Below are 24,888 nucleotides of genomic sequence, written 5' to 3'. Positions count from 1 at the left end.
AAGGAAAGGTCTCACTCCTGCTTCTGACGGGATGGTAGTAAGTCGTCCTATCCCACTGCTGATTTGAGCACTGCACAATCGGACAATATTAGTGTTTGCTTCACTCAGTCCAGTCTTAATGACACTGTCCTCAGTGCCGTTGGCTCTTCCTTTATATAAGACATGTATTTGGCCTGAAATCACATCTTCATATTAACGTAACTACAGCAAAATGAATCATGTTCATTTGTTGTGTGTGTAGCTCAAAATTGCAACATGCTTTTCTCTGGATTGATGCCCTCACCTCTTTCAGACTTCTGACTGCCCTCTGCTCACATAATTGCACTTTTAATCTGATGCTAATGTCATGTCTGGAATACTATAGCTGCTAATTAGGTGGAAATTCAAATGTACTTGTTTCCATATATAGCATTTTAATTCAATGTTTTGCAGCTGTCCTTTTTAACAAATGTAAATGGTACACTTCTTCTGGTATTTAAGAACATTGAAAATATGGACTAGAATCACAGCTACAAACATACATATGAACTGTTATGTTTCAATTGTACTGTTATATATTTCCAACCAAGCCAGTTTTATACTAAGCAATTAAATGTGAATGCGAATTTACCATATGAACTGACCACCGTTTTAATATATTCTGTTCAAATTAAACTATATTCAGTATATTCATTAATGTCCTAGTAGCGCTGAGATCAGTGACGCTCATAGAAACGTGACTAAAAAGGAAGTCAGCGTAAATTATTAATATACAAGAAAAATGAATTAGCCTTCAGCTTTCCCGTATGAATGACAAAGTCCTGCTTTATTAATAGAGTTCTGCTATACCTGATACAGCGCTGCGTTTTTGAGTGAGCCAATAATTAATAGAGCAGCTCCAGTCTTTTTATTAAGAGAGTGCCGAGCGAAACCAGAAGTTTGTTCTCAAGAGGCTGAACTCGCGGGGTTCAGAGAAGGTGTGTGTATTATCTCTTGCGTGTTATTCCCACGGGTGAGTGTGTGTTAGTGGAAACCAAGAAGGTGTAGATAGCCCCACAATGTCAAATTCTATTTTTAGAAACAATATAGCCTCTTCATTTAAACCTGAACATGTCAAGCGTATTTATTCCTGCACCACCTTGACTTCGAGCGCAACTTCCAACAGAAGGGATCCGTGGAAGACCCCAGAGTAACGCACGAGTACAAGCGTGACCGTGTGCGGCCAGCGGAGCTCAGCCCGAAGACCTGCTCACCGAAACACAGGCTTCAGGATTTCAGATCGCACTGCTCCTCGATCCAGAAAGTCTCTAGACAGCGCAGTGAATCAAACCACCCTTTTCTATAACTGACACGTTTGCTCACCGATTGTTAAAGGTTAAAGGTCGACTACGACACCAACCTATGAGAAGACCGGCGCTGGCCACTCGTATTGTAATTGTGTTGCCTACAAATTGTGTTAATTGGCCCAAATTCAGCGTGTTGCAAGGTGTGCTCCTGATAGTGAGTGACGCTAATGGGCGCAAGTCTTCTGGCTATGCAGTGGTAGGGTAGCAGAGAGGAAATTAGGCATGAAGCAGGTGAGAATGAGATCTTATCTCAAACCTCAAATCTCAAATCTTATCGCACGGTTAGCCAACCTTGGCTCATGGATTACATGCTATCGCAGGACTTTAACTCAATTATAATGATTCGTCAAGTAAATGTGATTTGGAACAGACATCTAACCTTCTAGTTCCGATAATTGAGCACATCACCTTCTTAATTGATCACTTACAAGTGTCCCCAGTCTTCTGAAATGGGTGATTGGGCGTGAGCTGTTACGGGATTGTGGCTCTCCAGAACTAGGTTTATATTTTCTTGTGCAAGTGACCGCCGGCTTTATAATTACGCAGCATTCAATTTTTTACTAACAATAATGCCAACATATCCGCGTAAATAAAAGTCACTACACAGATACTGCACAAACATTTTTTTTTTTGGGGGGGTTCATAGAATACGGTTTTTACTTACAGTTTGCTTTTAGGAAAATAAAAAGGCAACTTTCCCAGTGGGAGAAACAGTTGCGCTCTCACTTTAAAATCCCGGCCGGTTTAATAATAGAAGGCGGGGAGCTGAGGGCAGCGTTCCGCCCCCAAGACAGCCAGCAGGCAGATTTACGCGATCGGCTCTCTGCGGGCTGTGCGTGTAGTTCAGCCCTGATGAAAGCGCTGTTTTCACTGCAAACGGGGGCAATGTGAGAATTCTGTGCAAGCGAGATCGTTGTGGCTTCGTGTCCTTGTTTATTTTATTTTTTTTACAATCATCATAATGCTCTGAATGTCGGGAACAAAGCCGACATTATTTTGGCAGTAAAAGCCATCCTTAATTACATTTTTTTGCCTGAGAACTTGAATGACTTCGGCTTTATCGACTGAAGCGAATGGTCAGGCTTTGTTGGGATATTAAGAAACTCCAAGGCTTCTGCACCTGTGGGAGAAATTGATTGATACCCGTTTGATACCGAAGGTAAGTGTTTCTGTTAAATTCATGTCTCTGTATTTGCCTTTCACACAGTCTCCTCACAAATCCTGCTGCTGCGCCCTGGCAGCTCAGGAAGGCTTAGAATAAAGAGCTCTGACATCACTCTTCATTGGGACAGTTGAATTAGTTATTTATTTAGAGCTTATCAATTATTTGCAGATGTCTTTGTACTTCGTTGTTGTTGGGAAGTAGTGCTTTAAAACCGCTTGTTTACTACACCCTGGACTCGGACACGGCAAGGGCAACCCCAGGACTCGTTCCCTGTTGCCACACGAGTTTGTGTGCTGGAGAGCTGACCTCCGTACGCTGCACACCTAGGGAATGAAACCGATTTCGCAAACCCATTGGGTCGAATTAAAACTGAATGAAATCAGTGAACATTTAATGTACTTTTCTGTGGTCACTGTTATGTAAATTGCCTTATTAAGAAGAACACAAACTTTCCGGAGACGTCTGCGCTTACTGACAATTTCTGAAATCATATTGAATTACGGAGATTACGTCAGGGAATGACGGCACCCCGTTGCGCCCTTGTTTATGCTTTAAGACCTTTGGTTTACGGTAATGCACGTGGTTTGTCATGATCATTCCGAATCCTAATGCAATAACCTATAGGGTGCTCTACAGCGATACATAGGACACTGTAGGAATTGGATAAGGAGGCTCTGGGTTTTTTTTCCCCCGACCCGTCTCGCCAAACCTGTGGTCCATAGGTTAGACAAGGTATTACAAGCTTCACATCTGCTCTTGCTGTGTCACTGACAGGTCTTGTCTCATTTGTAGACTCGCCAAAGCCAGTTCATCCAGCTAGAAGTCAGAAGTTGACAATGTACGTTGGTAGCAGCGGATTAGGTCTATTTTAGGTCAGGGGGCCATGGTGTTGAGACTTTGGGAGGGTGTAAACCCATAGAAACTCTGGGTCCGACAGCAGTCTTGGCTGGATTTTCTTTCTATCCCAGAATTGGCATTCTCCTGGATCTTTAAAAGGATGCACTGTCAGTTTATAAAATGGGTCTCAATGGTTTCAGTATGTGTGTTGTGTCACGGGTAGAAGTCCTGATCACTTTGTGTAGTCACAGGTGATGGGCAGCATTTGCATTCTCTAGTTTGTGCTTAGGAGGACATGGCTCTAATTGCCTGTCTCGAGAACTGATGGGTGGAAATTTGAATCCATGCCTGTAGTCCACCTGCTCTGTGAGTAGAACACTGCCTCCATTATTTCATGCTCTTGATCTCTCATAGTGAGTCTTAGACCTGTAGGTTTTCACAACTCTAAAAATTTCAGTGTTGATTCTCTGCTGTATTGTTACACTTATTCTCTCTAAATGCAACTCTTGTTGTGCCGTTTTCATATCTGTAAGAGTATTTGTTTCTGATTTGTGGTTAGAAGAGAGCTGTGCTGAAGAGACGCAGAAGGACAGCTGTGTAGGGGGTTTGAGACTGGCTGGAGGGTCACCTGCTCGCTGGACATGAACGGCGTTGTCAGTGTGGAAGCTGTCAGACAGGGTTTGCTTTGGCTTCTGTGCCTGACATGACCATGCATGTGGCTCTAAAGCAGTTTGTGGAACTCGGTGCATCGAACACTTCTGGTGCAGTGGAAAAGCGGATAGGTTTTTGCTTATTGCGCTGTAATACCAACAAGCCGGCCTTTAATAGTTTTATTCAGTAAGTCTGTATCAATTGTGCTCATTTCCCCAGTGGATAAAAATCCTATCAGCTCAACAGTTATTGAGATGGGCATTGTGAACAGCATTATTGGACACTTGTTTTAGGTGATGTGGATTCCAAAGAGTTTAGGACTTAAAATGTAATTTATTTCCATCTCCAGTCCATTTCCTCTTCATGAGTGGCTTTTAGAGGTGTGATTTCCCCCAGAGGAGAATGCTGCTCCATAGATTTGTGGCACTTTTAAGCTGGAAAGTTCCTCCTGGCAGACATCAAGTAAGATCGGCTAAGTGTATTTGTATCCCATACAATGAGGTGTTGCCAGGGAAACCGTATAGATTTATTTTAGCGGGAGTTGCAGAGCTTGGTATTTTCTTAATTGGCATCTATGAGCAAGTGAGGGGGAGAAGCAGCCCGTTAATAATGCCTGTCCCACAGGAATCTTGCCCCCCTCAGCCAGAAATAAGGAGCTTCCTTCTTTTCCCCTTGTGAGCACCGTAATGAGCAATGAAAACATGCCAAGATCTCTGTTGTATTCAGAATGAGTGGACAAAGAGCCCGCTGGCCAGCCTGCACAAGCTGGTAGGGGGCCACAGGAAATAAAGAAGCAGAGCTGCACGAGCCCTAGGCCGGCTTCCCAGTTCAGAAAAGAAGTGACGTGTTCTTATGTAAAATGACAAAATTGCATGAAACTTTGTTGAAATATGGTTGGATTTCATCATCTGCTGTTGTATTCACTATTCATTTTTTTTTTCTTGGCCTCTGCTAAGAACACAAGAACGCTTCCGAAGGAGTGTAGGCCATTTGGCCCATCCTGCCCGTTGGAATGTTTGTGGCTAAAAGATGCCAGGGTTTCATCCAGCTGTTTCTCGAATGTGGTGCCAGACTACTTGGTTCGGCTTGGTTTTTGTCTGGAATCTCTTTTGTCTTCCAGCAGTGAGCCTATACCCACTCTGAAACAGGGGTACCACCCATCCCCTGTGCTGAGTTCAGCAAATCTCTTCGCAATCATTTCTGAATAAACCAGTTAGAATTGGGGAGCTGGTTCTGGGGAAATGCTAGTGGAGATCAGCTGATTACGAAACGGAAAGACTCCTGATTTCTTGCGGTGTGGTAATAAGAACAGCAGAGGTTGCAAACTGTACGCCGTTGCCCTCTACTTGCTCAGTTTCTCCTAGCTCTTTGGTCTGAGGCTCTCGCCCACAGAGGTTCGGCTACAGCATGACTGGGCAGTTTGTTGCAGCAATGCAGAGCATTGTAGTTAAAGTACCATCTGATTTCTGTCCTAAATGCACAGCCTCCTGCCTCCTGCTTGTATCACAAGGCTGCTGACTCTGTCGGTTGATTTTATAATTAGCTCTGAAGATTCACGACACTTACCTGACGTCCTGATCGGTGTGGATGGGAGGGGACAGTAGAGATGCTGTTCCCTTGCCTGTGGGATGGATCAGAGCACTATTGGATCATGATGCAGAAGAGTCACAACTTCTCTCTGCACCTATCAGTTTGTCATTCCAGGACCCCTGGCTTGTCTGGTTTGGGTCATATTGGTACCACCTGCTAACGGCCTGTTATTTCACAACATCGATGCAGCCTCCTGTCCCTTGACGCTTTTGAAGTAGTAGAGGATGTTTTGCATTGTACGCCATAGATACCTTTGTCAGCTGTCTCTGCTGAAAGCAAACATCACTATAATTATCGCATGTGATTTTCACTCAACCTGCAATTATGGCTTTTAGCAGTCCACGTAGTAGCAGTTTCTGTGGAGTGATAGAGCAGTTCTGCCATTGGCCTGTGAGGAATAGTGGTAAATATTGTGGGAGATCCTTCGGACCAGTGTGACGGAGACTGCTCCCTGGTATGCAGTGTATGGAAAAGCACTCCTATATCAAGAGTATCTGTTTTTAAAGTGCTGGGAGTGTACTTTAACTGGGCAATAGACAGGTCTCTGTGAGGCTGCAGACAGTGCTAGTGTTAATTTTGTTTTCAACATATGCCAGAGCCAGACCTGACACACCTTTGTCTTGGCTTTAAGCTCTTCTGTGATGAGATAATTGAAACAGCTAATGCCACAAAAAACAAAATGCTGCTTCACCGGAGAAGCTCCAGTAAGAGCTCGAGGAATGAACTAAAGGAAAGTGAACTAGCAGTCCATGTTAAGTCTTAAAAGACCATTTCACTGCTCATCAAGTCATTGGGCAAAAACCTGAACATTCTGAATTTTGAAAAGCAAATTGCTTTACAGAGGGTCCGCATGCTGTTAAGTGATGCTTGATACAGCAGCACTGCCTGCAATCACCTGGAAATAGTGAATATAATAGTGAATATTTCAGTTTTTCTGTTCAGCCAAAATTTGAGCTCAGAATGGTCATGTTTGGTCCAGGTCATGGACTGCACAGCTCCTTGCAGGCAGTCCAGTGTGCTGTAGCCCTGGATGGATAATGGTGGATTAGCAGATCTAATGTGGCAGTAGCCTGCTCTGTACATTCACCTCCGGTATCTGTTCCCTTATCTTATTAGTTTTAAATCTTTCCAAGTGTAGCAGTTTGCCTACATTATAAATGTGACTGTGCAATAAGGAATTTACAGTGTCGGAATGCAGTTTAAGCCGCTACTATCCAAATTTTGTCTAGTTTTGGGGATTTGGATTTTTTTCAGTTCTTCTTGATGGAGAAAGAGTTGGGCAATGCATCAGTCTCTTTTTCTATTCTTCCGTCTTTCTTGAGGGGTGACCATCACGGGGGTGAGGTGGCGCTCCAGGCAGCAGGGTCTCTGATCTCCGGGCTTCTGCTGAGCTGCACCACTCCTGCGATCTTCCCAATCTATTGCATCACTTCAGCGTTATGGGTGGAGACGTGCAGGAAACTGATGACCGAGTCATTCCTGTAGTTTTTATCCATCATGGTTCACTTCAAAAATAGTTTAAAATAGTTTTAACAGCCCTAAGAAGTCGAAGGCTGGAAATAAATTTTTACATCTCTAAAACTGTACTTGCTTGTTTTTTAATGTGCCGTGGCGAGCTCAGCGCAAAAAGGTGCTACAGCATATAACCATGTGCTGGCCCTGCAGCTTTCGGTTTCTGTGCCTTTTGGCATTCCTGTTGGCCCTCCTTTTCAAAGAAGTGTCCTGCTGCTTTTAATTATCACTTAGAAATCTTCCAAATGTCTCCAGAAGCCCTTTGGCACCATTTTGTCTGCTTTGCTGACTTGTTTTTGTGTTGGCTTTGTAAATCAGTCTCTCAACATCTGCAAGTAAATGTGAGGTTGGTGTTCACAGCACAGTAACGGACAGGGGCTACCTCTCGCTTCATTCAGTGTCTCCCACTGTCTGCCCTTGTTGCACCTCTTTAAGCTCCCTGTGAAGGGAACTTTGGCGTCTGGTTTCTTTAGCTTGTTCTTGTGCTTTAGTTGTTGTTATTTGTATTTACTGTTGAGGTATCTAGCATGTTGCCTATGCAACAGTGTAGTTTAGGCTCCTCTCACATCAAAAGGAATATAATTGTCACTTGACTTGAAGTGTACTTCATTCTTCTTATTTAATAATACTATTCTATCAGCTATTTTTGGAAGAAAGACTTTGGTACCAATAATCTAAAAATACACTATATATAGAGGCTTTATCGTGCAAATCACCTGTCTAAAGCATTAGAAAAAGAGCTTTATCTTTGACTTAATCATGTCTGTGTTAATGGTCCGAAATGTTTGTGTGCTGTTGTGCAGTCATGGGAATTTCTGTCATGCTTGGCATTCCACAATTTTTCAAGTAGCAGTGGGCTGCTGGAGAGTCACACTAATTAAACTGGTTGAGATGATTTTTGGAGAGGCGCCAGTGATCTACTCAAGAATATCGAAAAAAAGATTTGTACCGTTTCGGAGTTCTCAGACACTGCCAAATTTGTCTCTGGAGTGCCTTGGGTGAACCTTTCCCATAGCAATAACTGCTCACTTTGGTCCTCAACTGTGGATGAGCTGCTCCAGCTCCTTTATAGTGAAGCACGCTGTGGACATCTGGGTTTTCCTCACAGAGACATGCAGCCTAGGCTTAATAGCTGCTCTGCATAGTCCTCCCAATGTTTGACTGACTGTGCCACCTCCTGCTTATGTGATCTGTACACAACAGAGTACAAATACAACCTCGGTTTAATAGACAAAAAGATTTTTATGCTTGGGGAATAAACCCTAAATGAGACTTCAGGTGCAGGTATGATGCATCATCATCAGAAAACAGATGTGCGAATAGAAGCTCTGTGAAGGGATTTGTATATCTCGTTGCTGAAGCTGTTGATTTATTTTACATAATATTTTCATTAAAACTGGATTCCATTTGCAACAGATGGTGGACCTGCTCTTTCCTGGGTTGTACTGCTGTCAGCTTGGATGCAGGTATCATTTGCAAATCCAAATTAATCTGCTGTGTGCTGGCCTGCTAAACGCAGGCAGCCCAGTTTGGAGACCAAGCAGAGAGGGGGAGGCAGGGGTTTACAGCTTGTAGGTGAGAGAGAGAGGGAATGAGCTTAGTGTGTTGCTCTGCCCTTGCCTGCTCACACCACTGCCAGCCCCACATGTATCTACAGTGTCATGTGGGCTTTGTTGTCAGTCTGGGTTTGACTCGAGCCCCTTCAGTACTCTATGACCACAAAAACGCATTATGTAAAGTTTTTAAACTGCAAAAATCAGATTGCAAAATCATTTGCAGATGTTCCTCAGAGCTCAGCTAAGAACTGAAATGTGAGTTTGGTTTTTATAGTGGACAGCTCCAACTTGATCTCCTTTCAGAGAAGAGTGAGGTTTTCCTTGTTGCTTCTATGCCTTTGTAAATGGGTTATCACATTTAATTCAACGATAAAAATACTAAGGATTGCAAGGTATGTGGTGAACTGTGGTAGGTTGTTTCAGTAAATGTGCTGTTCTTTTACCTTTTCTTGGTGATAGCGGAGATTTCCATTTTCAGAGCACTGAACTCCTTAAGATTTTTTTTATTGCCTCATTAATGAGCGTATTAACGTGCATTTTCGTTCTTGAAGGAGCCACGTTCATGTATTCTGCAGACACTGTGCAGGTTGACAGTGTTAACTTGTGTATACCCACCACGGATTGTGAATCTCTTAGATGAAGCTTCAGTAAATGGAGCCGTAGTGCTGCTGAATTTATCACTATACAGTCCTATCAGTTTTCTCATGTGTCCACCGTCCAATACGCACGTGAGACGCAGAGCTCTCTGCTGACTAGGGTATTTTTCTCTGAATTCTATCTCCATATACAGTATGAGCAGGTAGGAGCACTACCTGAGAGACTGCACCCTGCTTGTTTATGAGAAATTGGAGGAAAATGTTTTTCTGGCACCTGACCCACTTATCCTGAGTTTAGTACACTGCATCTTCCCATTGTTACAGCTCCTGTGCCACTAGAAGCCTCATGTTTTGTTCTGTTAAAGGAGAGCAAACGTCCGTGTTCATTTGTAATGTCGCTGAGATTTATTTATTTAAATTCCACAGGCATTAGAAAATGTATATTTTTAAAATCCTTACGTTAAATTAAACTCCTAATGACACTGAAAAAGTGACATTTTGTTTTTTCCCTCTTGCGATTAAATATTACCGACGCTGTGTTGAGCCCAGGCTTGATGTCTTCATCTGCCTGTGCAGCTCTGCTGAAATATCAGAATCTACAAAGCATCTGTGTGTTGCTCTTTACTGATGTTGCAAGTAACATACTGTGGCTTTGTTTGCTTCAGAACTACCTGCATTTTGGTAGTTGTGGGCTCCTGAACTACACAGTGGACAGAGTCCAATGTGGACTCTGCTTTGGTGGGGGGGGGGAGGCAAATTAAGTCAATATTTAACATGTATAGTGCAGCACTCTGTCCCTTTAAGTTCACCTTGGATTTCCTGAGATGTCTGTAGCCCTTGTAGCCTGGGGAGGGGGAAAGAGGTTCGTCTGTCAGTGATCCAGTTTTTACCTCCAAAGTGCCTTTGGGCTCAGTGTCACAGCTGTCCAGCCCTGTGATGGCAGGCCTGAGCTATGTACACCCTGCTGACTACAACTGCTGTCCTGAAAAGAGCTCTTAATGTGAATGTTCACTCACCATAGCAACAGAATATGTATACCACTAAGCTAAAAGTTCAATAAATGATTGCCTATCTGTACATTAAATCAATGTCTTCTTAAAACACATGTATCATTAAATTCCAAAGAATGCACCTCTTTTACACTTTGTTATGGGACATATCTTTCTCCTAGTGCAGCTATCTGCTATCGGAAACCTTCTGTAGGAGATCTGATGTATGTTTTAAAGTAAGTTCAGCCAAAAGAATCCTTTAAATGTATGAATTTGGGAAATGATCCAGAAATGTTTCTTGTAGATGGAGGAGGAACTAGCAGCTTGTTGGGAGTATTGGAAACATCTTACCACACCCAGTGATCATCCAAGACAGGGTTACTGGGAGATTACACCCTTGCTGAGCTAAAAAAAGGATTAAATGGCTCACAGGCCATTCACAAGCAGGGTTCTGTGATCCACAAGCAGAGTTCTTGGTGGCTGTGGGCTGCTGTTTGTAAAGCTCTTCACTCTTGTATATTTGTATATTTACTGCAGGACCAAATTGGCTGCTTTTCGAAACTGGCATTACTGCCTTCTGTAGTCATGCATGTAGGTTCTGCTTGTTATTAGAAAGCTCCCTGCTGCTGACGCATTGTTGCAGGAAAACAGTTGCTCCCACCAGGTTGTGGGCTGAAGTTATGGAGACTGTAAAGTTTATGGTTTCTAGAAGCTACAACAGCCTTTATTTCTGACTTGATTTTGTTTTATTCTGTGACCTGTTCCACTCTCTCCTTAGCTTCATTCCTCCACATGGCTCATTTTTCTTGTCTGGGGTATTTGTAGTTTAGCCAACAGGATGGTGCACCAAGTTCTCTTCTCCACAAATCACATTGTTTTGAGTCCTTACTGTACATCATCACGCTCTTAAATGTGATAATGCAGTTGAACTGAAGATGAATTTGCTTGTGTATAGGTTGATAGGCAACAGGAAGATGAACAATTGTGAAAATGAAGCTGGATTCTGTTTGGAAATTGACCCAAAAACTTGAATCTGACTAGAATACATAAAGCTTACTGTATGACAATTTTTGGCAAAGCAAAATAGGGTCTGCAGATCAAGAACAAAGCTCTTGTATGGTACTGTAGTTTCAAGCTGTTGTAGTCTCCTGGAAAAACACAAAATGAGGAAATATTTCTTATCTGGTGATATCGTTGACACTAATAAACACTTGTGAATGTTCTTCACTAAGATTGGTTGTTTTCCTTTAGTTCCTGTGATTTTGACCATGTGATTTAGACAAGCCTGTCTTCTGCGTCTCTGCTTGCCTCTTCGGAGGCGCTCTCTGATTCCTGTGGTCACAATTTTGGATGTGGACTTGGTGTCCTTTTGCAGACCAATTTGGGAAATAATTAGCTTGCGTACTCTCTCTGCATTATCTAAATGCTGGTTCTTTTAAAAGCTCAGTTGATACTTGTAAAACGGATTAAATTTTCAAGCATGTGCTCTTAGGTCCTTAATACAGCTAATTGTTTACTTAACTAGTCACAATTCCTGTCTGATGTTTAGTCAGTGTTAAATAAAAATGAAAATCTGTAACCTCATTGGAGACTGACTCTCTTGGAAACAAAGTCAAAGTGCTAGAACTGATATTGTCTGATTTAATTCCTCACAGCCTATCCTGCTGAGATGTATAGTGCTATGACTTTATCACATGAATATCTGAACCCTGACTACCCCCCCTCCCCCCACCAAGTGTCCTCCTGGAGATATGGCTCCTTAGGACTAATTCCAGTTCTTCGTCAAGAGTGAGCTACAGGGGATTTTTTTTCCCTGTAAATAAAAATCAATTTGCATTCCACTTCCGTGACTGTACAACAAAAAATAAGAGTTTCACTCTGGCAGTTTTCGGTCACTGTAGCTTTTTCCCTTCGCTGTGCATGGTGTTGGATTGGAAGACCTAAATTGTCGAGGTGCTGTCTTGGAAACGGACGAGCTCTCTAGCACACACAAACACAGCTGGTGTTTCTGATGTGGCTTGGCACCTATGTGGCCACCTGCAGTCCCCTTGTAGGATGTACACAGGCACTGAAATGCTGTGCTCTGGAGAAGCAAGGGCCCTGCCAGCTCCTTTTGTGCAGTTACTGCGATGTTTCTCTTGCCTCTTGGAGACTGAGCTAAGTGCTTTGCCCATGAATGGGGAGACATTTGCCTTCATTCTCTGCTGGCTAAGGGATTTGGTGATGGAGATGTGACCCCTTGTGTTTAAAGGCTGGTTTTCATGTTGGGGTTTTCCTGAAGTCTGCGTGATATGGATGTGAATGCCCACAGGGAACGGTATCGTCCATGAATGTGTGTAGTTTGAGTGAACGTGTAGCTTGTCGGCACAATGTACTGTGGTTAGTGGGGGCGTCCCTGTGTCCATGGGGTCAGTGGCTCATGCTCTGACCTCATTTGCACAGTGTGGGTCTCTATGGTCTGAAGTCTTAAACTGGACAGTCTGTTTTTACTAAAACAGTCTGTTAGTCTTGTCATGTTTGTGCGAGTTGTGTGGCCACTGCAGTATTATAAAGTTAATTGAAAACCTCTTCAAGGCGGTGTGTTGGCTCACACAAAGGTTTTTTTAAATATCAAAACTAAAGAGACAAATACTGACACAAACAAAATCCTTTGGCTCTTTTGTCAACAAAATGATTAATTGTTCACTGTATACTACTTGTAAAGACTGTGCTTTGTGTTATAAAAACCTTAAGTAATGCACTTATTTTTTGATGCTTTGCAAGCTTTCATTCCTCCAGTACTGTATGTTTCCTTGATAGCTTGAGTGTTCTTGCTGTGGATGTAATTCACAATAGTTAAGATTGTCACAAAATTAATGTCATTACAATGGGTGTAAAAGGAATTGTACTAGCGCTATGCACCTTTCTGATCTTTTCTGACTATTTGAGCATTCAGCAGTCCTGCTTGGAATACGTTCTGAAGCCTCTTGTCAGAGTGAACTGCTCTGAAGGTGCTGACGAGTCTGCTGTTAATGGTTGTGTTAATGTATCAGATTTCTGAAGATGAAACTGAATTGGGAATCTACATCCTATTTGCGCATGTGTTATCTTTAGAATGTTATTCGGAGAAGACAGTTACTGGATAGCTCAAATGAGAAATACGAAGTGTGGCAAATAAACTTTAACCTAAGGCACTAAAGGAAGTGCAGCTTTCCTAGGTGCCAAAGCCTGCTCCTGGCCTGCCTTTATGTTTGTACAAGTGCTGGGCTGGTCCCTTTGTGAAAGATGTATTTGTTTCTTGAGAGAAAGCTGTGAGCTTATCTTCTATTGCTTTATTGCTGATACTCCTAACCTTTTTTTTATCAAATTCTTTAGATGTCAAAGAAATTAAGTTAATTAGTAATTCAATAAAGTGGAATTTAAGGCTATAACTTGTAACGGAGAATTGCTCTGTTACATTGTTTTAGAGATTTGCATGAATTGGTTCATTTGTTAGTGTTCACATTGTTAAAATCCCAATCTCTGCATGTGAGTTACCTTTTTACTTTCATGACTTGTTTAAGAGGAAGTCTCCTGTTCGGGTCTGGCAGTAAGGCAAAAACATTTAGGAAAATAACACCCCAGTGTGACTGAGGTGCTTTCTTTGTCTTTCTTCACTTGGACTTCTGGCGTTCAGTTTATTTCCCCAGCTGTACAGGAACAAAGCAAGTTTATTTTTAGTGTAATCAGGATTATATGATGTAACTTTTAATTATCCTTTCTTGTTTGTCCTGTTCCTAAATACATTTGCTGGTGTCTGTCTGTATTCATTGGTGGCTGAAGCAAGTTTTTTTAAATGTTAGATCAGTGCTGTATATATACATCTCTGAGTTGTGGTGCTTGGACAATAACGATAGCAGGCATCCCTAACTGGACACCGAATGGACACTTAAAACTCAAGCGTTTTTATTTAATGAAGCTCTCCAAAGCCAAGTTGTTATTTTTCATTGTCTTGCATATTTTTATTGAAAATGTCTTCTGTGTTATGGAAACAAACATCCCCTGACTCATTCAAGGATGTACATTTTCTGTATCGAGTTATATTTGGACAGTAGTGAACCAGTTGTATACGATTTGTCACGATGGCAAGATGAAACATGACGCTCGGCAGCAACTGCTGAAATCCTCTTTAGTACGTCGTAAAGTAAATCCGATGGTTTTCTTCTGCACCTTTAACGTTCTGTAGAGGGAGATGCTGTTTTAATTCATGCATGCGGCGGCAGTAATCTGTTGCCCTTTTGCCTCTCAAAGGGTGATGAAAGGTAATCAATCTGATTTCAGATAATATACATTGCAAGGTCAAGAAACTACATTAGGTGCCTGGATCATCCACAGGAAATTGCTGCTGTCAGGAGGTTTTATGTGATCCAGTGTTATTTGAACAGGTCATGTGGTGTCTCATCAATTCCCCTGTATTTAGACCCAAACCTGATCTTGTGTTACCTGCGTGTTCGATTGTGGTGCTGGAAGGCTTTAATGTACGTGGAGCTGTAGCCTTTCTCAAACTCCTTTTCATGCGGCCACTTGGTTTCGAATCCTCATTTGCTCTTCCTCCTGCAGTGTTAACGAGGCTCCTTATGGAGGTGTGTGCCTGAAAAGGTCTGCACAGTTCTTGTAGGTCATCCTGAAATCCAGTTCCATAGAAAATTGCTGATCATGTGGGAGTTTTGGCCACTTCACTGAATTGATCCTATTAATGTTCTGAAGAATATCAGCTATGGTCCTTCAGGTTTTGAGATTTTTGTTTCTGATTATCCTTAGTGAAGAAATCGACCTGCTTCAGTGCAAAGCAATCTGTTTTAGGTGTTCAGGACTTGGTGATTAAGGGGCGACCCCTTAACCCTGTGGGCTTCCATGGTAAGAGACCCCTGTGCCAGCCCATCATTCCTGCCTTGGGCATGGGGTCTGATCTATGTGCTAGCTGAGCTGCTGTGAACTGCAAGGAGAAGGGAAGGATTCCTTGTGAAGCATAAACTTTGATTTCCAGTGTGGTGTGGAGGTGTTGGAAAGTCAGCATTAGGTTATATGACATAGTGGAGGGTCGCGTTATTAAATGTGGCACGATGAGAAACTACGCAAACATACACCCGGATTTCTTTTTTAAAGATATGAGAAATGTGTGTTTTGTATGACGTTTTGAAAAAATCCAGTGGTATTAAATTATCCAGAATTCTGTTTTTTTTTGTTATGAACTTGTGTATTTGAGACAAACGTCTGAGGGTCTGTGGTCAGTTGTGCATGTGGCCTGAGGTGATGGCAGCCATCCTGCTAAAACCTGGTTGATGAGTTGGCTCAAGTTCAGCCCCAGTTTCACAGCTTGGTCAGACCTGATCTGTGGAAAGGACGTGCTCCATGAGGTTAAGGTTAATTTCCGTTTCAGCCTGGCTTGCAGGGCTTTCTTAAATGTGAATATTTCGAATCCTGTGAGATGAGCAGAGCCGCTGTGGGCCTGGCCGCAGGTCATGGGCACAGACTGGCTCCCTAGGGATCGGTCCTGAGGCCTTTGATCCCAAAGAGAAACTGTTCACTTCCCAGGGCTGCAGGCTCTTTTTGCATCCTTCCTTTTTTTGCTGTAGGAAATGAGACAGCAGAATGAGAGTTATTTCAAACTCCAAAAATTGCAGAGAAAGTGTTTTTACCTTCAGAGAAGGAAAATGGTGCCAAGTGAAATCTTAAAAAAAAAAAAGGAGTAGTACGTCTGTTAGTTGTTTGACCAAATATCCTCAGCCACTCCTAGTGTGTGTATATATATTTTGTGTATAAGATTTTACATTATGCTGTCCATGTTTTCTATACATTAATAATAATTATGGAACTCATTTTCCCGTCTTTCTTAATTATCCTAGCAACTGAAGAATGTATACGTCATAACCTGCATTGAGAAATCGAACTAGATTCAGTTACAAAGTGGCTGGGTTTTCAAGTAAATCAAATACCTCAAGAGTGTTATTGGTTTCAATAAGAAAATTACCTTACTTCATTATTTGCATTGTACATGTGTACATTTTGGCTTTTAAAATCATCTGTAAATCAGCCTTTGGTTACATGTTCTGTATTTTAGCCTATTTATTGCTTCCCAGCAATGAAAAAAGCGTTTCTCATGTCTAGCCTTTTGCTACCTCTGAGTAACATTATGTACTGCTCTACCTTAAAGCTGCCTGTGATTTTTGCCTAGCCTTGTCTTTTGTAAGCCTTCTTGAGTTTCCTTTGTAGCTTCTGTAGTGTCTTCTAATCCCTGCTTTACTACTTCAGTGTCTAAATGCTAATCTAAAATAGAGCAGTGGTCCTAATCCAAATCCCTGTGATATTCCACTAATTACACCCACCCAGTTTGAGCATTCATCCTTTATTTGTACCATATCTTTGTGTCCTTTATTGCTGTGGCTTGTTTGCAAACTTTAACTTGGCGTGATCTGGTTCACCTGAAACTAACTATCCCTAAGAATTCTATCAATTTGATGATGCTCTAGTTCTAATTTTTATTTAACGTTACATGTAACAGATCTATAGATCTAGAATTACTTTTGTTCAGTTGTGGTTGCATTTCTATTGATGGGTACTTTTCCAGTCATTGGTTATTCCCTGTTCTTCAAACAGGTGCAACAGATCTGTGGTCTTGTTCCCAGTGGGGGCAGTTGTTGTAGGTCTTTGAGCTTGAAGGCTTGACTATAGCTTCAATAATCTTAAACTGAAAATGAGTCATAAGCAATGAAGTGTTGTCAATTACAGGTAAAAACCATCTTGTGCCCAGTGAGCTGCTGGGTCTGTATTGCATTAGGTCTGGACTGGGACTTTCATGGCACCAGTGGCGTGAAATAGCCTCTGGTGGGCCTTCATGAGTCATGGTACCAGGAACAGTCACACTTTTCACTTTTAGCTGCTTTTCAAGGTGTGTGTGTGGTAGAGGTAATTTACAAAGGTTTCTCGAAGGTTTTCGCCTGAAGACAGGATTGTAAAAGGTGGAATTTAATTGAAGCAAAAAATAAAGTATAAATGAGCCACTTTTGGAAAAGCAGTGCTTGAGTTATTCCCGTCCTTCAGGGAGTGGAGCTCTCAGCTGCTGTTCTGGAGCTAGCCATGAGTGATGGTCATCCCTCCTGCTGCTATGGGAAGGGTTGGGGTGTCCTCTCTGCGTTTGTGGACCTTTTGAAAGGATAGAAAAGGGCTTTGTGTGTCAAGCCTGGCCTTGTGTGGGAAGGTGCTGGTGTGTTCAGCAGATACTCTCCTGCTTGTTTTAGCATGTTCAGTCTTCCCTGACAACCTTCAAATGAGGTCATCGTAGCCAAGGCGTTTACACCTTATCTGATGGTATTTCTGGCTGAGACTCTGTTTGGCACAAGTGCTGTGTTTTGCAATTAACTTTTCTGGTTTCAGCAATCAGGAGAGCCTGTTTCAGTGTGTGACTAATACAGGAATGAATGTGGCAGAAATGTTTTTTTAATGCGTTTAAATTTCAGATATCCTGAGGAAAACAATGCAATAATGCTAGATCATTGTGCATAAACTTTTTCCAACTTTGCATACACACATTGCCTACTGATAAAGGTTATTATGAGGTTGATGAATTTGAAACTGACTCTTCTCGTAGGGCTTAGATTTCAAGAGGTCCTGTCTTCATCAGCTTTGTGAGAGTGTGAGTGGAGACAGGATTGTTCATTCTGCACAGGCAGCCTTTGTGTGTTTTGAGGAAAATTATCGTGTGAGGGTGTAGATGTGAAAGGTGGGTGGGCAGCTGATTCAGTACCCTGTTATTTTTGAGACTGCTGACATTCCCTGAAATGGCTCATTAATATGAAACATGGTGATGAGTCAGTGGTGCTGAATGGAAACCGTACGTCCCAAAATGTGCCCTGACCCTAGGGCAGTTTTGGCTGACGGCCAATTGACTTTGTCTCCCTTCCTCTCTTTATTACAGCCCCCCTGCTGGGCTCTTGAAGGGAATCCTCTGTTCTCTGAAAATCTGTGAACACCTGTGTAATGTTAAATTTGTGACGGACTTCTCAGATCTCAAGATGGCTATTTAATGACAGTGACAAGTGGGGAAAGAAAGGCTTATGTTTTGTGTGTTCAAGGCTAAGGCTCTATACTATGTAACAAAATGAACGTCATTCATGCCCAGCAGTCTAAATTAGAGATCTTTTTTTCTAGCTTTGACCATCTGTCCACCTGTCTGACTGAGTTGTTTATGATCTGTTTCACTAGCCTATACTGTATAGTTAAAAGGAGCCATCCCTCAGATGGCAGGCGTAGCTGGTCATCACTTACTGACCAGTGATGTGGTCTGATTCTGGCGGTCAGCAAGGTCTTCGCAGTGCTTAGTCAAGTTTGACGTGAGGCAACTCTACCATGAGGCAGGTGTAGCTTGAGGGTTGTAATGACCAGATTGACCTTGAATGGGCACATGAATCATTCTGTAATTAGTTCAAACTTAAGTACTGCAAGCTTTTAAAAGATAACTGGTTTAGGTACAGTACATCTTGTTTGATTCTGTTTAATGCATCTCAGTGTTGAGCAGATGTAATCTGAATATCATTTCCCCCTCATACCCCCATAATTAAAGTTAACCTTACCTTTGAATGAACAAGAGCTTAGCATGTGACTTCTTAACTACCAAAAAATATCTAAAATGTGAAAATGTTTAAAGATGTATTTCAAGGGCTGTATAAATTAACCAACATTGAGAATGCAAGATATCTTTGGTACTGTTAAAATACTGTAATAAATGACCAGTGAGCAATAGGGATAGGCTTCTACCAGTGTCATTGAGCTCTTGTCCCCAAACCCATACAATATTCATAAGGCCACTTATTCTTGACCAACCTATTGCTTCATTACTACAGAAATCTATAGCATTGTGGTCTTAATTGACCTAATGGAAAACCATTCCTATCGCTGATGCAGATGACTGTTTCAAGTCCCTGTGGGAGCTTTATGATGTTGTCGAAAAAGATCCCTCTCTAAAATGGCATCTTGTTGTTTTTTTTTTATATATTGAGCATTATGAAATAAAGGGCTCAAGCCCACAGAGTGTGAAACGTAATAGCCTGTTTCTAATATAGCTGAAGGGAGCACGTCTCCTATAAAGGGCTGTGTACACTTGTTAATATACTTGGTCTATGCTTTTATCCAAGGCGATTTACACAGCTGGGTACTTTCCTGGAACAGCTCCAGAAGTCTCCAGGAGTCCAGAAGCCTGAGCACTATTCCACACTGCTGCTCGGGTAGCTCTAGCACAGATGAACCCTGTAATGCTAAATGCCTTTACGTACTTGGTGAGGATGCCCAGAATATAATTTGATTAGATGGTTGATCAATGATTTGAATTTTGGAGGGTAGTTGTGATCGGTGTACAAAAGTAAATGTATCCCAGCCAATTCGGTGGTGAAACGTATCTGCCTTTCCTGAAGAGACTAAACCACATCACAGAATATGACCTTGTGCCTTCTAGCACATACTAAACCAGTACTAAACAGCTCTTCAGAAAAATGTACATGCTTAGTAAAAGAAACAAGCAAATACAGAGCACTGATCTCCACGCAGAACCAGATGGGCTGTACAGTACAATCTCTACAGTATATATAGTATTGTAAAGTGCTCTGCAGCTGACTGTTGCAAAGGGTGCCATAGTAATTTTTTTTTGTTGTTTCTTGACTGCTGAATGGAAGGTCACCTTCTGTTCCATGGTATACTTCTCAAAATTTTTGGAAAATAATCTTGAAACGTAAAACAAAAAATGTGCATCAACCCTTTTAAGGTGTAGTGCACTGTCAAAGCCAGGTGAGAGAACAGATGACGCTGAGCAGCGTTAGAGGAATTGCTGTCTTTTTTTGTGTGTGCGAGTTATGACCTTCCTGGATGCTCACAACGAAACCACATGCCACCCGTCTTCCCCTCCCCAGCTGCCACCGCATCAGTCCTGAAAGGCGGCCCCCTGTGAAGGCTGGCACGAGTCCTCTCCCGCTGGGAGACTAATGACTGCTTCTGAGAGCCCCGATGGGACAGAGCCTGCCTCTTCCCAGCACTGACACTAATTACAGGAAGCACAGCCCTGTGCCCTGCTGTCTCCACAGACAAGACATCACGGGCAGCCGGCTCTTCGACGCCCCCCTGGTGGCCTCTGGACCCACAGGGGCGGACTGCTATTTAGATCGTCCCCTGTGGCACAGAGCACCGCTTGATCACAGATGCGCATGCAGGCAGGATTGTGGGTAATGTCACTGAGGTGTTCTTCGAATTCTGAAGTGATATCATGTGCGTGTTAGTCACTTCTTATTTAGCAATGCGTCCCCTGCTTCACTTTTCCAGTTTGAAGGCTCCTATACAGCTAGGTTTGCTGTTAAACCTCCTTTTATTTGCAACCTTTCCATGCCTTCTCTCTTTTGCAACACGCGTGAACAACAAGTAGCGGACCAAAAAATGGAAAAGCATGGGTACAATAGAGATGACGAGTCTGTTGAAAGCAAGGACTGCAAAATGGGTGTTGTCCATGTGTGAATTAAACAAAAAGCACCCCAGTATGCTTAGGGTCCTGCATAAAAATACTGGACTGGCCTGGTTGCCTGTAGCTTCTGCCAACATGACTACAAGAGGAGATTGCACTGACTTTGAAAGTGTGGTGACTGAGGTGCATTTGGCAGCAGTTTCAGTAATCAAGACAGCTCAGTTTGCTGATTTTTCACAAGCACAATGGTGTCTAGGGTGATGTCAGCATGAAAATTCAAGGATCAGGATATCTGTGCACTAATTCAAAGTCTAAGGCTAAAACGGCAAGCAGCTGTAAATTTCAATTGACAGCATATTTCTACTTGAGATCCAAGCAGCCGGGATAATCAAAAATGGTCCACCAAGAATGCCACAGAGTGGATTACCATAGCCTGGTTGCAGTGCAGAATCTATTTATGTACCTTTTCTGAGTCCAGTGATGGTGAGCATGGTCAGTAGAGAAATGTGGTATGATCAGGTTAGTCATCCTTCACCGTGTTATCAACAAATGGATGAGAGCACATGAACTCCAACAGTTTGACATGTGGGGCATTAAAATTAGCACCATTAATGCTAATTGCTACTTAATGGTACCGAGTGATCATCTTCATTTCTTTCCTGACATCAGAGGAGCTTTCCAGGGTGATGATGGTGTGTTGACCATGCCGCTGATGTTATCCAAACTTAATGGGCTTCTTAGTCACCAGATCTAAACCCAATTGAAAATTGGTGGGACATTCTGAAACAACTCCAAGAAACCTATTTTCCACCTCTAATGTAATAATTGCTTACACTTATCTTGCTTTTCTGGACACTCCACTCAAAGTGCTTTTACAGGTAATAAGGACTCTCCTCCACCACCACCAATGTGCAGCATCCACCTAGAATATCTGGAGAAGGAAATAAGTGTTGAACAAAGTGAGCACCTTGAGTACCTGTAAATCTCTTTGCAGTGGTTTATAGAATAACTTTTCTTCATAACACCCATTATTTTATGCAATTGATTTGTTTTATTTAGTTTCTTGCCAGAACAGAGTTGCAATCTGGAAACCTCTGGTAGCACTGCTACTGTTTTTACATTAGTGTATTCTAAATGCATGTAGAGGTAGATGTTCCTTTCAGTTTCAGACTGAATTTCAGATAATTTATTTGCTGTGCAATGCAAAAAAAAAACTTCTCCGTATTGGTTAAATACAAACTGCAGAACAAAGTACACTGATTAGTGATCAGCACTGCAGTGATGTGATGTTTTTTACTGCTTTGTACGGGCCCTGGACACATGCTGTCCTGGACCTTGACATCTGTGATCCAGTGACTCTGAAGAGAGCTGGAGCCACTGAGTCATCGCCCCTTTGACGTCGGCCTCAGGTGGGTGACGGGGATGAGGCTGCCTTTTCAGAGCAGCAAGCTTTGCAAGGATGCATCGGACAGCATGCGATTGGCTCCTCATACAGAAACGGAGGAGAAGACTCTTTGTTGTGTTAGCTGTGAGAAAAAACATACATTGTTAGTTGGAAAAATAGCTTTATGCTGTCTTTCTTTATAATTTCAGATTCCACTTTATATTTGCTTCGGAAGTGTGAGTCATCTCGTCTCTATGTAAGCTTCAAGCATACTTGGTGAGGAGATTTCCTGGCAACAGTTCAAGGCTGACAGTTAAATGCCTGTAAAAGACGTTTCTTACGTAAAGTTAAGCAAATAATGATTTCCTGAGAATAGCCTAGAGCTACTTTGGAACAGATGCCCAGCAAACCTATGAAAGCCACTGTAGTGTGGCACGAAGGTGCTCTCTCAGAACACAGGTTCAGACATTGCCAGTTGGAGCTTGGCTCCTTCGTTGTTTCGAGTGTGGCTGGAATTTCTCCGGTGGCGGTGCATAGTTGGCTGAGTACAGCTGGGGTTCAGTCTCCCAGCGCTCCCTCCACCTTTGGAGTGGCAGAGACTCCTCGACCCTTCTGAGTGCGGAAGAGCTTGTGATGTTGTTGGAGAAAGATGCCATTACTCCAGTCAAATCATCTCCCGGGCTCTGACAGAGGGCACTGGGGTTATACCCATAAAACTGACTTGATAATATAATTAACTCTCAACTCGACATTACGAATCAGCACTTCTATTGTTTGCTGGCCCTCATAATTTTGTTTAATGTGCGAACTTCAGTAGCTTATTAACTACACAGGAATCTAGCTCAAATTTAAGCAGGGTAGTGGTTCTAATAGAGATCCCTGTGGTACGCGATTAGTTACATTACCCCATTAAGAGCATTCAGTCCTTATCTGCCCTCTTTTGTTTTCTGTTTAATAACCAATTGTCAGGCTAAACCCTAAAATCTTCCACTTCTATGGATCCTTTCTACTATAGAAAACTGTGGAGCTGATTATTGTGAAGGTCAGTAATGATACTGGTGTCCTGGGAGAGTTGGCTTTGTCTGATTAAAGACACTGGAAGTGAAGACTGTCCTCGAGGTGTTAATGAGGGAGTGAAATATGCCAGTGGGTAGGAGCTCTGAAGGCACTCTCTCCCTCTGCAGTGTGTGGTCTGGAATTTTTTAGGGATCGAGCACGATTCAGAATGTTAAGTATTTGGGAGGTTTTCTGTCATAGTGTCGGCACTCCTCATTTCTGCCTGTTCTACAGCACCTCATGAGCAGCACAGCACTGTGTACTGTGTTTACTTTCAGAATTTGTAGTTCTCCAGGCTTGTCCTGCTTCTGCTTGGGTAGTCGGGAGAAACCTGCATGAAACCCTGGAGCCAGGATGCCATTTTTGGGATTGTACACCCCATATTGGGCCACCTATCTTCACTTAGCTGAAGTTCTGTAATTGTGAGCAGTGTGACTCACTATAAACCTAATGGCTTCTCTCTCATTTCACTCTCATCATACAAACTTTAAAAACAAAGTACTTTTGTATTCAACAACATGGGGCACCATTGCAAGGGGGTAAATACCTTTAAAAAGCACTATTTACCAGTTTCAGGCTTTAACACATTTATTGCTTTTCTGCAAATTGTATTTCTGTCCTCCAGGGAGGAGAAGCAATATTGCAGCTGTGCTCTGGAGAGAGACAGTCTAACGCTGTGGACATGGAGATATATGGAATAATTTGAAATGGAAACATCTTTGTCAGTCATGGTGAAGATCAGAGTCTCAACTGATACAATCAGCATTTTGCAAGCTCTGGGGAAATTAGGAATTTATCTGTCTTTGCTCAGTGAGTGGCACTTGGGAAAGTTTCTAGTGTAACTTTACTCTGTATTTTGCAGTTATCAGATTAGACAGTTGGAGGGTATTTGCATCATGAAATTATTTTATCTGGATTGCCCACATCTTTCCAGGCTTAGTTTTTACCATGTTTATGGGGCTCTCTGGGGGCTCCTTCTTGCGGTGGTTAAGGCTCAGGACTGCTCCAGTCAGGCCAAATGTACTGGAGGGGCCAGCTTCTCCAGGGGGGAGTTGTGTATTCCCATTCCACTGAATGCTGTAGGAACTGGGATAGGCTGAGTATGAACTCTCAGTGATTTATTGGGCTGTGCTCTGCAATCGTCCTCAGTGCCCCAGTAGAATTGCAAATGTTACTCATCTGCCTGTGCTCACATCTGCTTTTCCAAGCTCTCTCAGTTTTAAGGACAGCCCAGGAAGTCCACTATTTAAACGGGTTGCCTTACAAATGTTCGTTTGGGACTTGAACACATGTTTTCTATGGGAAATGTTATAAAGGGTGGTTAGTTTCCCAGGCTAGTCCACCGATATCTATTTTACCCATAATGCAGCTGAAACACTGAAATGTAGTAGAAAACAATACTGTTGTAATACTAGTAAATACTTGAATGTTATGTACATTTTTCTCTAGTTAGCTTTAAACCTGTTAAGATGCCCTTGACTTGCCATAATAGATTCAACATCACCAACAGTTTTACCTCATTCTTTCCTAAGGTCTTCATAAAAATGACTCTTTCTTGAATCGACATAAGCAGCAAGGCTAACAGTCACTTCCCACTGATGTTGGTCTTAAACCACAAAATCAACACGCTTCACATTGCAGTGATGATATTACTTCTTTTTTATGTTGATTATACAAGTGCAGACCCCCTCAGATGGTCTAAAACTGGATTTGTCTTCGACTAACTTTAAACCAAGAGAAAACCTAACCTGTGATGCTGGTTCTCTTT

The 24,888-nt window shown here is 42.3% G+C and overlaps 1 protein-coding gene across 2 annotated transcripts in view; it reads left to right on the top strand.

Moving 5' to 3' along the window:
• The first annotated feature begins 2,091 nt into the window (after positions 1–2,091).
• gdpd5b (glycerophosphodiester phosphodiesterase domain containing 5b) overlaps positions 2,092–24,888 on the top strand; it is a 65,438-nt gene continuing 42,641 nt past the window's right edge. The window contains exon 1 of one of the 2 annotated variants that reach the window (XM_015341676.2): positions 2,092–2,484. The gene's annotated coding sequence lies outside the window, so the exon portion shown is untranslated. The remainder of the gene's footprint in view (positions 2,485–24,888) is intronic. The other variant, XM_015341677.2, reaches the window with a different exon arrangement.

Source organism: Lepisosteus oculatus, chromosome 5, assembly GCF_040954835.1.
Source record: "Lepisosteus oculatus isolate fLepOcu1 chromosome 5, fLepOcu1.hap2, whole genome shotgun sequence".
Taxonomy (NCBI): Eukaryota; Metazoa; Chordata; class Actinopteri; order Semionotiformes; family Lepisosteidae; genus Lepisosteus; species Lepisosteus oculatus.
The sequence above is the reverse complement of the archived record's forward strand: the minus strand, read 5'-3'. Positions and strand labels throughout refer to the sequence as shown.